Here is a 15,305-nt window from a genome sequence, read left to right on the forward strand (position 1 = left end):
ATGCATAGATTATTGAAGATTAGGGCACTCTTAAGAATCCTTATGTTTTATAACAACTGCTACCTATACTCTGTTATATAACTGGAGTTGCAGATTTTAGGACTATTGACATAAAGTTCCCAATGTATCATAATTAGAGCAGCATCTGTGCTAAATGCCCATATGCTGTTGCTAAGGGAGAATTAGTAGAATGTTTCCTGGCCTTTAAAAGGCCCATTTCCTACATAAGCCCATTTGGACAGTATCACGATGCTCTCTAAGGACTGACAACACAGTGACATTTTCCAAGGACTCCATATTAACGTTGGAAGGAGACAGGGATCCAAGAGTCTTGGACATTGCTTGTCACATGTTATTCACTTGGCTTCAGTCAATGGCTTTTGCCATGTTTGTTAGCATCTACAGAAAAAAGAACAAATATCTCCTAAAAGGCATGCTAGGGCATGCTGAAAGGAAACAGCTCACTTCAGTTTACATGAAAATATTAATCTTTTGCATAAGTTTACTCCTATTGAAAGCTTTGTTGGGACCTGTATAGCTAAAAAAAAAGTTCCTGTCATTAGGAATTATGATTGAAATAAGCAAGACAGAAAAAAGCATAATAAGAAGTACACACAAGAAGTCAACAGCCCAGCCAAGGCTGGAATCCACCTTCCCTGAGTGCTAACCCAACAATTTAACCATGGAACTCTGCTGATTTTTTTTGCAGAGTGCGTGTATGAAGAATCAGAGGAGCTGAAGGAAGTATTTTGAAACATGTATTTTGGCAAGAATTAAACTAGATAGAGTGCGAAAGACTTTAGTTTATTGACAAGAAACTGAACCCGCATTTGGCCAAACTAAGATTTTACTCCACTGATGCTATAGCATATAACCAACTAATAATGATGTATGGATTTTTAGTGGTGGCCTACTGTGAGGTGTGAGTGACATGTAAACAAGCATCTGGAGTGGAAGTCAGATGAATAAAATTACTTGATTCTTTAAAGTATACAGATTATGAAAATCTCTCAAACATTTAATATTTGCAGTAGCATTCCACCTTTTATTTTTCTTCCTTTTATTCAACTTGGCACGAATAGCTACCTAATAAATTAACACAACCTTGATTTGACAAGCTTTTCCCCAGTTGCATTACAATGTCAAGTACCAGGGCCACTGCCTTCAGCATAGCCTTGACCGTTTGTCATTTTCTTATAATTAATTACAGCTCTCTCAACCAAGGCTGCTACAGAAAGTGATAAGACTATTATACAGCTTTCAACATTCATTGTCTATGGGATTTTCACTCTCTTCATTGTTCTCCAAAGGGGCATTGTCCAATGTTTTGGATATAAAATTAATTTTACCATTAATAGGAATCCAAAGCCCAATTACTTGCATAACTCTGGAAGGTTTTTTTCTTCATATTTTGCTAATAGCTGGCATGGTAAAGAATTTGGCCCCAGAATATGCTGTCCTTATCCGTGCTGTGTTAGATCACTACTGACTTGAGTCAAACTCCAGAATTTTCAGCTTGCAAAAACCACCAGTATTTCAAAACTTGCTTCTTATCTGAATCAGAATACTTTTCTCCTTCAGGGTTCCCAGGTAGGAGACATCTAGGAAAAAAGTCTGAGTTGGAAATTTTGTAATCTAATGTTTTCTTCCGAATTTCACTGTACAGGTTTCAGCTGGCTGTTATCTATTACCTTCTTACATCATGTCATGACACAGATGTCTAAACTGCCAAGTATGGAGTTAAAGAATTTCAAACAGGACATTCCCTTACCACTTTAGCAAGACCCCTTCCTTTCCCTCTCACATATCTATCACATGCTTTGAAAAATTCCTGTTCTTACTTATGCAATACTGTCTTGACATTTGGGCACAGATTTCTCAGGGTAAATAATTTTTACCATATCATTATCTTGGATTTCTAAATTATGAGATATTGTTTGTATTACAATAACACTTGCTAGCTCCAGCCAAGACTGAAGTCACAGCCACCTGAATCAACCCCTCCTCTAAAGATCTTGAGATTTACCAAAGGCAGACAAAATGTAAAAAGTGAAAGACCACCACATATTGGGAAAAATATACTCAGCTGACTAGAATTAGACCTGGAAAGAGAAACAAGGTCTCGGACTTTGTTTCAGTATTCAGCCTACTAATCCAAACCATCAGTCATGACCTTCACCAAAAGAAAACCTGCCAGCCAGGTTTCCAGCAACACAGGGTATTACTACCTTTCCTTTTCTCAAACTGTGCCATGCTTTGAATATTTTCTGCACGAACTTCCAGTGCACTTCTTCAAGAAGTAAGATTTCTTTTACTTTTATTACACAATTAGGTAAATTGGACAGATGTTCTACTTTATTTTCCCACTCTTTACTGCGGGCATCTATCTGTGTCATTCCTCACTAGCCTGCTCCTTTCAGCTTCCCGTATTGCTCACTTGGGTTACTAATTGTTCTATTTTTGCTTCAGTGGCCACAGTTATTGATCGTGCATGGTGGGAATTTTTGATCAAGTTCTGCAGCAACACAAACACCAAATCTGTCAGGGAAGGTACTTCTCTCCCTGGATTGTGTCCTGACCTAGATAAGTATGGGTAAATGGGTTCAAGGACCACACCTGTTTATACTACAGCACAACTTGCCCTTGTCTCTACTCTGTAAGGACAGATGATAAATTCCTGATATTTTCACAACAGGGTGTGGACATACCTGCCTTATTATTAGGCACCCTGAATAAATCAAAATCTGGCTATTTTCAGTACACTATTTCCAGATGCATTTGTATGACTATAAATACACTTCTAGACACTAGTATGTGTATTATAAATAGCATTTTAAAGGGAACACATTGTAGACATCTCTATTTCTGGAAAGCTTAATTCTAAGAAAAGTAAAGGGCAGACATTGAACTGAGCCTTAACCATTAACCTCAGGGAAAATATTCTAAGCATTCAACAAAACTAAGAAGATCTCACCATTTATAATTTTCTGCCTGAACAAGTTATATGAATATTATAAGACATCTGGCCAAGTAACATATACCATTTTCCATGAGAGCTTGTACATGTTTTATTTTCACCCCTAAAGCTTCCAATGAAGTCCTTCCATTTTTTGGATGAAAACACAAACCAAAATGATGCCAAATATTCAACTTTCAATGAGAAAAGCTAGCTTTTATCAAATAAATTATGTTCTCACCTTTTCAATGAGGAAGCAAGGATATTTCAAAAAAGCAAAAATCTCCCCCTTAAGTTCTTTATTTTGATTTGAAAAGCTCATTCTTATGCAAAAATATTATTTCCCAGTAAAAGTTAAGGAGGTGAGAGACCTTTTAAAAGCCCCTCTATTAAGGAAGAAGAGATAGTATAGCAATAGAAAAAAATAAAAGGGACCTGAAATCTTATCTGATCCATCATGGCCAAAAAATTTTCATTAAGTTGCTTTCCTTGCCCAATTGCTTCCACACTTTTAAGTTTTGTCTGCTACATGAAAGTAAAAGAGGTAACACAAGAATGCTGCAATGCCAAACCTTCTTGATCTGAAGCCCAAGTTCAAGACACTCTCCACTCGGGACTCCACTCCACACAAGTTAAACTCTCATTTTTCTGAAGTTCCACTTTCACCAGCCATTATATTTGATGTTTTATCTGTTCGGTAAAAGGGAACATGTTCTGCTGCCATTGAATTTATTGGCAAAACTTCATTGACTTCCTTTGATTGAAAGGGATCAACCTTTTACATGTAACACTGCACAATTCATGTAACAACAGTCACATTTCTTCTGTGTGTCAATGAATGCTGCACTATTGGCTATTTGTCTTTTTTCTTAAATCCCCATTCCACCTATTTCCACTAATCTCTCTCTCATGAGACTCCCTGTAAGACTTCAGTTTGTATATATTTAATAAGACCTTCCTCTCCAATTAATCTATTGTTCTATTGATACCTTGGAAAATTGACTGAAAGATCAAAGTAAAAAGTGTTTGTCTTTTTATCTAAGATTGTCTCTCCTGCTACAGATTTTGTGGGGGTATTATTTGCCATTTCAAAGTATCCCTCTACTTTTAAAAGAAACACAGTATCAAGATAGAAAGACGTGGTGGTTTACTCCCAGAGACACCTGCTATTATTCAGCATCTCCAAGGACAAGTAATTTCAGTTTTAAGGAACAGTTAAGCCTGACACCAAATCAGAGTTTCTAATGGTTACAGAAGCATTTTCACAATAAAGTGCTGTTCTTCTTCAGTTCCTGAATTGTTACTAATTCAACCACTGAAGTAATACAAGTTTTTATCTTATACAGTGCATGAAAATGACCTGCTAAAAAGAGCTATTCTTGAAAGAGGTATCCCATCATACACACACACAGAAACATCATAAATATACAAATAAAATGGAACGGTTTTGGTAACAAAAACATGTACAGCAAGACTTTCCCAGCTTTCTCTGGTTTTATACCTGGCTATTGGATGGCTCGATAAAGAGTAGCACCTTGTCAAGGGGAAGAACCCCTCAATAGAAACTGTACAAAGTGTAAATTATCTTATCTCAGTTTCAGGTCAAGTCCCTGAGGCTTGGAAAGATACCTGCAGCACAAAAGCTACTGTTCTGTTCTCCTTTCTAAAAAGGGACGGCAGGTGGTTGCTTTCATCTTCAAGGTAAAGCCTTTATTGCAGGTCTCTTTTGCATATCCAATGCACCTCCTGTCTTGTGGGGTTTAGTGGTTCTCTGTGCTACAACAGGATAAAGGATTAAATAAGAGTCTTCCAGCTCTTTATCACCAAAGTTCTTTGGAATTAATGGTGGTACAGACTCCACAATTTAAAAAAAAAAAAAAAAAAAAAAAGTAGTTGATTGAGGTGGCAGCAAAAACTAAGCAATGAATGACATCCAGAAAATTCAACTTGTCAGGAAACAAAAGCCTGCCCAGCCTCTATTGCCACCTCTAGTACTTCTGGCACTTCAGAGCTCTCTGTGTGGCTAATGCCCCAGTATTCTAGACCTGAGGCCTCGCTTAGCTTTTCCTGAAGTGCTGTGTGAAGCCTCACCCATTACTCCTAGAAAAATCCCTTTTTAGCATTCAAAATTCCACTCCCTCTTTGGTGCTTAGATCCTTCAAACATTTGTGTGCTGTTATGTCTCTCTGTAGCCACTGCTCAGCCAAACTGTATGTATTTCACTCTTTTAATGTTTCCTTTTATATGAGTCCCCACAGCTCACTCTTCTCTCTGAACTACGTCCAACATTCAATACCTCTTTCTGATTCCAGAAATTTGACAATGTTCGAGTTGGATTCTGTTTCCTGCAGTCAGGAACATTCTGTACCGAGTTATTCTTGTGATTTAAACTATTTCTATGAACATATTTTAGAACTTTTATCTCTGTACATCTTTTTTGGTACCAAACTACAGTTGTGTGTGTGAGAGGGAAGCACTGATATGGAATTACTTTATGTACCTAGTCTGGATGGGTTAGAGAGGCACAGAAGTCTGAGGGGAATGGGACTGGGTGGACAACACAGGAGCTGCTGCAACTCTGACCATAAGGTTAAATCTGTGCCAGTACTTCTCAAACACATCCATCTGCCTCTGCATACAACACACTGAGCATTTCAGAATTGACTTTTGCAATGCACAATGCTGTTTAGTTACTTTATTTTATCACATAATCATCCAAGCTGAAATTGAAGTGGGAGGCACACAGTAAAAAGAAGCAGAAATGGGTGGGGTAGATAGCATAGCTTTAGTCCTGAAGTCAATGAACTGTTTATTTTTATTTGCATTATTGACAGACATTTGGTCCCAACAGCTAAAAACTATATTGCCTAGCTCTATGGGTGTTATGATTTTGGCAAGAATCTCTCTTCTCTTCCTACAGAATCACATGTGGCCAGTCAAAATTTTTAATAAGATTTTTCCAGAAAACTAACATGCTGATTCCACATCATAAGAGTGATGTGGAATTTCAAGAACAGCCTGTTCTGACAAATTTCACATTTAAGTTATTTCTGAAAACTCGAAAATGCTTCTTCCAAAAGTCTTCTAGTGAAAATTTACATTTTTCTTTGAAATTATTTTGGTTCTAACTTTCATGTATTCCTTTTTTTATTGTAAAAAAGAAAGATGTCAAAGAAGTAAAGATTCTTAAAACAAAACCTCAGCGAGAAAAAAAAGTTTAAAGTTTCCTGAATGCAGCTTTAAAGAAAAGTCTAAACCAGTCACTTTCACCCTGAATTTCATAGTTGCCAGAAGGCTAAGAAAGTTTCCATTTTCATTCTGCTCCACTCAGCACCTCTAAGGACAACGTCATAAACAGCACATATGCCCAACCTGTAATTTTTTTCCTCCACTAGCATCTGCCAATTTGGTAAATTATAACAGAGCAAACAAATGTATTTGTCACAGCTGTAATAAGATGTATCCATGCTACCTACATTGTTTGATTGTTATTAAAGAAGGAGAAATCTTAACACTGGATTAACACTACTTTTGTCTGATTGAACAATCTACATTATATTTATTTCTGCTAACCCTGATTAAAAGTATAATGACAGCCATAAGAATTATTCTGCTCGATTTTCATTCTACTGACACTCCCACTAACCCATGCCATCAATAAATTAGCTGATGTACTGAAGTACTTCGACTCTGCTGGTACACAATGGTAGTAATTTTAGCAGGGCTGAAAAATCAGAAATACTTAATGACAGATGTAATCATAATCAATGCTTTGCAAGGTTTCCTTGAAACAATGTTAAGCTCAAAAATACAGAGAACAAAATATTTGAATACCCCAAAAGACAAACACTACAAAAAACCTTTCAGACATAAAACAAGAACATAAGCAAGCAAGAAAAAAAAATTATTCTCATACTCACTAAAACTGTCTAGGTCAGGCTCATGTATTAGAGTCATGGCATGGTCATTTTCCCCTCAGAGACTGAACCTGAAGTGTATTTATTTCTTCCCTCCTTCCTCAAATTCCAATGAGATCCAGTTTAGAAAATAAACTTTTATCTTAACACTCATAAATTAGATGAAAGAAAAACAAAACACTTTTCCTCTGGAGAAACCATTAGATTTGGGGAATTTTTAGTCCTAGCAAAGGTGTGCCAAAGATGAATATAATGATAACCAGATTTTCAAGGGCTCAAGTTCTTTGGCAGCATCCCTTTGTTCCCAGTGAGACCTTCCAGCTGTGTAACCACAAAACAAATGTGGCTTTACTTCAATTAGGTATCAGTATGGGACATGACACTTTCCAAAAAATGTGGCTTTGTTCAGTCTTTAAAGATATCTTGTCTGTTTCTTTCATTTTACATCTCATTTGAAGGACAGAGAAGTCATCAGTTACTAAATAAAGACAGTGCTACAGTCTTCAGCGTAAGCAGGGTGCAGCAGAAAGAAATGCTGCATTTGATAAATTACTAGGGGTGAATTGTTTGGAAGCATTTGATGTGGAGCCTATTCCGGGTAAACTTTTAAGGAGAGATGCCTTGCACTTTAAACTGATGTTACTTTGCAATCCAGGAGAAACAAAACCATTGCTGAGCCACAGCTTGGTCAAGCTTTATGTTTCAGGACAGCCTTTTCCTTGAGGGTAACTATGTAAGTACGTTTGTTTGGGTTTTTTTTTGTTTGTTTGTTTTTAAAGAACTGCATAATGTAAATGAAAGATGAGGGAATTTTGCAGGAAAAGGTAAACCTCGACACCACACACCAACAGCTGGCATAAACTGTCTTGCCTCCAGGGGAGTTAATAGCAGTTAAGACTAACAGTCTGAATTTAACTCTTGGAAAAAGTAAGACAGTTGGATTTGTTTTCAATGACTTGATATTAAATAAGCTGCATTTCTCTTCATACGTTAGACAACCCCATTTTATATTTTATTTCAGAGATACAGCCACGATCAGTGTGGAAGACTCCATACCTGTCATAGTGCCAAGGCAAGTAATGTCAGGTTCCCTTGTTCTAATAATGATATAAGTAATTTACAGGAATAAATTACAGTAGAAGTAGAGTTATACGTGCAAGGTCATACACACACAAATGGACCTACAGAAACATTTGTGTGAGGAAAGTAGGAGACGAGCAAGTCAGTCTGACCATCACAAGTTACCTTAACTTTGTAATCTAATGACACAAAGTATCTGGGCACTTTGAAGACAAGCATGACCTGGCATGAAGTTAACCCAAATAAACTAATTTTACAGCAAGAACAAAATTCAAAGGGCAGTAGTCAAATATATATTAATATCCAATGAATAGTTATTGGCTCTTATTTTTGTAAAAGGATATAGAATATTAAAAAAGTCCAACAAATATCTATTTCAGTCATTACTAATGCACTGTCACTGACCCAGGAAAACTAACATCAGGTTTTGGGTGCCTCAGATAGATGCTGTCAGGTGTCTTATTTTGGATTTATGCAGAGAAAGTGTCTGCTAAAATAATAATTAAAAAAAAAGCAGCACAATTGCACAGTTTCACCAATAATAGATCTCAACATGCTCTTTTTACAACTCTCTGTAGGAAGACAGAGGAGGAAGGAAGGAAGGAAAGTAATTGCTATTTAATTATATCATAAAAACATCAGCTGACATTGCCAGTAAACGTGCCACTCCATGTACAATTTCTCAGCGAGTGCACCTTTGGAGCTCACAGAAGCTTAGACCATGGACAGAGTAAAAGGCAGGTAGTCTAGTTCAGGATGCAGTCCCCATGTTCGCACCCCAAAGCCCAACGCCCTGAACCACATACTTATTTACTACCTCTCACCTCACGTCCTGACATTTTTAGTCTGTAGGCTCACTCAGGCTCTTAAGCATTAACAGGAAGCCACCTAGCAACAGAGCACCTGAGTTCAATTATACCCCTAATTTCTGCAGCTCTCCAAATCTTTACACCTGGCTGATTATTGGCTTTGCCCTTGGTTTTTGGCAGGTGTGACCCCTGACATTTAAGGGTTCTCCAGCTAAAACCAGCTGCATATGCTAAAAGGTTAACAGCAAATAGGTTAAGAGAGCTCACAAGAAAGCAATGTAAAATGCTCTTTATGGAGTTAACGGCAACGTCTACGAGGCTAGCAATAAAGATACCTATCATATTCACAAACAAAAGCCTACACCCACAGCAAAACTTACCGCTTAGGGGAAAGCAGGGACCCTGACACATGAATGTAGTGGGCACTCTCCCCAGCACTTCTTTACGCTATTTCACTGTAGGGCTCTCCATCAACCACTGCCCAATATGCTACACAAGACACCAAAGCCCAGAAGACTATCAGGAGTTACTGGGTCCTCTCCTACTGCAACTGGCATTCAGCCCTGTGAGGCCACAGAGATCCCACGCTGAACCCAGCACCTCATCATCAGCCACAAACCTTGTCCTCAGCTCCAGCCCTACAGCACTCAGCGGGAGCCCAAAGCCCTCAGGAATTACAGTGGTGGCAGCTACGGGGTATTAAACAATTGCACATCTTAATCAAAGGGCAGAAAAAATACACACACACATAGTCATCCTCACCTCTCTCCTGGGTGCTTGGCCAGCCAACTCAAAAGGCCCTTGCAGAGCTGTAGTTCCTGAGGCGGACGACGAGCCCCAGCTCTTTGCCACCGCCATTTTGCAGCCACCCTCAGCCAGGCTCGGCCAATCCAGCTCAGGCTGCGGGCTGAGGCTTTCCCTGATTGGTGCGCTCAAAATCCTTCCCCGTTCCCGCCCCCTCCCTCAGCCCAGGAGATGGCGCCCAGCAGAGCCAGCAGGTGTGGCTGGGTTGGTGCTGCAGGATGTGTGGGGCGCTTCTGGGGAGCCCTGTTTCATAGGACATATTTAGCGCTCAGTGATTCTTTAAGCTACTGAAAGAAAGAGGAACTTCCTCTTGCTATAGCCCAGTGACCAGGAAGTTCCAGAAAGTGGAAGATCTTCGTTTCACATAAAGGGCTTGTGTATGTTGTGCTTTCCACCAGCGAGCCTAGTTCTGAAGATTCTGTGTGTTTTCCTGACATACCAAATCAGTGGGTGTTTGAAGGAGCCTGGGTGGTGCCTAGGGTGTGATACCTCGGCTCTGCTGCAGAGCTGGAGCTGCGTTTTCCTGTGTGGAGGCACCAAGTGTCTGGGAGAGGTGCACGAAAGTTAGTTCAACACAGTCAGGCTGCGCTGGCTGACGCCAGCGGCCTCCTGTGCTGTCCTGCAGCATCTTCTGCTCGGCACAGTGTTTGTCTTGCTCCCACTCCAGCCACTGTCTATATAATAAAAGCTTTTTCCCCCCTTCTTTTTTTCTCCTGAGGCACAGGAGTGTTTTTTACTACATCTCTGAGTGCGTTTTAATACAGAAGCGATATTCATTTTCATTCAGCTGTGTGAGAATATGTTTGTTCTAGATGCTGGACTGTAGAATGCAGATGGAGCTTTGTATGAAACTCGGGCTCCGTATCTTAGCCTCAGCAGTGTCTTATGTGATCCACTAAACAAGCAGAGCAGTGAGTTTCAAACAGCAGGTCTGCGGCATCGACAGTTTCTACACTGCTGGGTTTCCACCAAGGAACATGAAGATCTCACCGGTATTCCACTGAGTATTCTGGCAGGCACATGTTATCTTCCCTCATTTCCAACAGTTAAACCCTATTAAAATAAATCAGAAAAGCGTCAAATATTTTTCTAAAGTCACCAGCCTGTGGAGCAATTGCTTTAGCCACTGTGGGGAAGCCATTCCTTTTCCTGTGTCAGGGGAAACGATATACATGAAAAAGGAGAGAAGATCAGGCTATAATACACCCACCCAGGATTTCCAGACACACTGTGGCTTGTTCCAGCTTTTGTCCAGGGACTGCTCTTTTTGCTCACATTTCTTAGCTCTGCAGGCACGACAGACGGCAACTCATTCTACTCGGTTGTGGCAGATGTGCAGTTTTCTCCTCTATTCACTTAATTCAGCTTGAGAGAGTTGTAAAAGAAAATGCTAACCTTCCTTCCTTACTGCAGACTGCCTCTTTGCAAGACCTAGTCCAGATCCTCAGATCCTTTATCCTCTTTTCGGATGGCAGAGGAATGAGAAATATAGTCTCACAACTCATACTCTGCTGGCATGTGTAGGACCAAATAGCACTTGCTACTGGTCCTACTGCTGAGGGGAAACAGGATGAAGAAACAGGCAAATGAACAAAGTAAAGGAATTAGATTTTAGGAGTGCTGAGGCTTTCCATATTTGAGGATGCTGCTAGCATTGGATGTTTTGAGTATAGCCTTGAGATTTGTATCAGGACCTCTTAGGAGAGGACTTGAGTTTGGAGGTTCAGCTCAGGCAAAAACCACAAAGAGCTCTGTACATACAGGTGAGCACTCCTTTGGTTTCTGCGAACTTTTCATCACACAACTTCACAGCCCAGGATTGTAGTGTTGATTTTGATTCCATTCACCTAAACACATTCAGACCAGAACATTCCAAATCACGAGCTTTCAACTGGAGCCAAATGGAAAATACAGCATCAGAGTCTATGAAAGGCAGCTCAGGCTTTTTTATACTCCAGCTTACGCAAATGCTTTAGTAAACTTCTTGTGAATTTGGAACTGATAGTGAGGCACAGTAGAGTGAATTAATCCATTTTGTGGTTTGTTTTAGAAGTTTTGCATTCCTTTCAGAAAAAGCTATCAGTAATGTGTAATACCACCATTTCCCCTTTAAAATATGTCTCCATAATGAAAGATCTTGGATTCTCCAATCAAAAAAATAATGTTTATAGGCCTCTTTCTGTAGTCGGTCTTCACCGTGTGAGAGGATATGGATGTGGGATTGAACTCCTTTTCATTTTGTATAATAGTCAATAATGGCTAATCACATATTGCATTTTTACTTCAGGCAAATGATCTCATTATATCTGTTTTTGATCTCCCATGATTCCTGAGACTCAGTAAATGGGAAGGTTTCCAAGTGAGTAAATGCATTCTTGATGAAACTGATCTCTTTTTACATAATCCCATAAAAGACATCTTTCCTCATATTAGATAGTTAGCACTATGTAATATACAGTGTTTCATCATTAGCTAGCCTAAATGGACATTCATTGGATTAACATTATAATGTTTAAATTCCTCCTCCAAAATAATACATTAGAGATTATTGCTGTAGTTTTTGCTCCAAGGCACTACTGCTTGTAATCAAAATCTCATTAAAAGGAATTCATATATTCTGTAGCCCAAAGGATCTCAATTTCATTCCTTCTCCTGTCCCTGTGCCTCCTATGCACTGATTTATATGGGTGTTTTACCTAAGGAAAAACTGTCCAATTTGGCTCTTTTAAGAGTGAGTGTCAAAGGTACAAACAGAATTAGACACCAAGTTGTTTACATACACTGAAGAGCTTTGAAAAAATCTTAGTTCTCTCTCTTTGCCAATTTAAGTCAAACATTTAAAGTAATGACAACTTTTTTACACATACTGCTCTGATGTATGGTCAGAGGAGAATATCCTTTGACATTATAGTCTATTTGACTAGAAGGAAACATGACTTTATATAGATATCTGGCCTTGTAACTAACTACCCTATCTTCTATTTTTGCCTCTCCACTTTGCCTAAATTTCTTCCAAATAACTGATTACTTTCAAACTGAACTCAGTGATTCCTGGGACCAAATCCTATTGAAATGAGATGTAAAGACTTCTGGATTTTATATGGAGTGGTATTTTCCTGTCACCAAGCAGAAAAAATAGAGGATGGTTTGCAGTAATTACAGGTGTTTTTTTTTTTACTTGAACATCAAGATTATCAGGAGAACATCTGTATTGTTTATTTTTTTTAGGAAGAATAGAAAACTTATTTTTTCTCCTCTCCATCAGAAAATGACACGCAGGAGACACTCATGAAAACCTTGGCTGGGCAGAGTTTCTGGTCCAGTTTGTGCTTTTTTCTGTATTTCAGATAAGTCTTCTGCGATATGTAGTGGTACAAGTGGTACAAAGACATTAAGGTACTAAAGGTAGCAGTGCTTTGGCATGATCCATGAGGAAATGAAGTTCCTGTACCTCTTCACACTGAAAGTGAAATCACAGATGGAGTCTGAGGGAAGACAAAACTGAAGCTTGAGTCCAGAACTCAAGCTGTGTTCTTGAAACCTGTTTTAACCATAACTGTCCTCTTTACTTGGGATAGTCTTTTAGTATTTTAATTCACATTGTTAATTCACAGCCCACCTTAGTGAAGGTGTTGCTTCTGCATCTGACAGATCTTGTGTCCGGAGAGCATAGCTTCCTTCAGACAATCACAATGTACAGCCTAATTTGAACATGATTAAAAAAAAAAATAAAGTCCAACTAGGTCTTTGCTTCAATTTTGAATTCTGTAAATTGTATATTAGTATCCAAACCCAGCAGATACAAGATGCTGAGGTTCCCTAGGAACCCCTCCTAGGTCATTTTACACATTGATTGCCTCAAATACAATTTTGACAGTAGATCTATTAAACTTATTTCTTGGGCTCCCCATTTTTATCCTCTCTGGCTTAACAGTGGCAAGGTGGTGACGAAAGAGTTTGATAGAGCAGCATTTACAAAGAGTGTGAATGGGTAAGTCTTTGAACTGCTAGAGTGGCACAAAAAATATTGACCTCAATTTTCGGTCAATTTGGAATCCTGAAATATTTTTAAGATGAATGTGATGCTTGAGAGCTGTTGGAGGATTTGAAAGGCTTTGCTGTTTTGTGTACATTTGGCCCCTTTGAACTTCCTTACTATATGCACTGAATGCAGGAATGCTGTTTTTTTCCTGAACCCAAGCTGACAATTCGCATTGCCCAGCTTGTTTCCTTGGCTGGAGAAAACTCCATAGATTTCCATGTCCAACTTTGAGCTGTGAATTTTCTTTGCACTTGCTAATGTAGGGAACACAGTTTAATGACATTCCCAAGTGCTAAAAGTAATTCATCACTAATTGTTTTTAGAAATAGGTTTTCTAAGGTATCAGTTTAAACTAAGCTTGTTTACCAATGCTCACTCATCCATATGATTCACATCTTGCAACTAAAATCACTTTTTCTTTAATATAATGAGATTTTAGAAAGTCCTTTACAGGTTTCCCAAATGTTCAGAGAAAATACCAGAGTAGCACATTGGTATGTTAATAAACATTTTATTTACTTCACATTCAACACAGGGACTTGTAGCTGGAAGAGGATATAACCCACAATTTAGGAAAAGCTGCCCAAAGGCAATCTTATTCATGGTCCTTCAGAGCAATGAGTTCTAAGTTTTTTAACCTCACTTAAAATCTGTGAGATTTCATTGCCTCTCATCTAGTTTAAACAAAGCTTTTTTACACAATATTTTAAGGCTGTAGAAAGTTCTACAATGAAGGATGTTAGGGGTTTATCTAGTTGACTGTGTCTAGTAACAGATTTTCTACTGAACTTCATGTTCATCAACAATAAAGTAATAATGGGCTCGTAGGGGACGGTCTTCCTGAAACTTAGGGAGTAATTGCTGTGCTTGTGCCTTGCAGCATTGCAGTTTATGACACCAGTGTGCACAGAACTAAAGCACATGTTAAATCTAAAGCAGATGATTAGTACCAACAATTTTAGTGAAATTACTCATGCTTAAACATAAGCATCTCAGCATTACTAAGTTCCTAAAGGATATCTTACATCTCCAGTTAGATTTTTTAAAAAAGTCCGTCTTTGTGTAAGAAGATGATTAAGCTGTGGGTAGGTAGTAGGATACCTTTCTTTTAATGGCACTATTCAGATTTTTGTCCTTAAAAAATTCTTTGAGCTGAAATCTTTCCCCTCCTTTCCTTTGCAGTTAATTGGAGGTTTTTCTCTGATATTACTGGGGACAAACTTTCACATACGGGTAGTTTTCTTATATTTATCTATCCAGATGCTGCAGTCACCATGATATATGGGTGCTGCTGCTTTTCTGAAATACCTATATCCACATACAAAGATCAAAAAGAAAAATATTTTCTGTTAAATCCACTTACCCTTCTTCTCAGAAAGAAGTCGAATGTTTTCATTATGACTTCTCTCTCTGTCTTTTTTTTTAATCACATCTTAGATTGGCTTCATTTGATCTCGCCTACCTTTGTCCTAAAGCTATCACTTTTGTCTTTTTTTTCTGAAACCAGAGTTTGTGATTTTGGGAAAAAGAGATAAGCCTTTTCTTAAGTTTTCTTTCATTGCTGTGTGGTCCCCTTGGAAGACTGTAGCTTGAGGACAGAAAGTTACATTGATGTGGGAAGAGGATGAAACTAGATACAGGAATTCACATTTTATAAGCAAATGTTAATTGTGCTTCGATTTCAGTCACTGACAGAA

This window comes from Accipiter gentilis, chromosome 7 (genome assembly GCF_929443795.1).
Source record: "Accipiter gentilis chromosome 7, bAccGen1.1, whole genome shotgun sequence".
NCBI lineage: Eukaryota > Metazoa > Chordata > Aves > Accipitriformes > Accipitridae > Astur > Astur gentilis.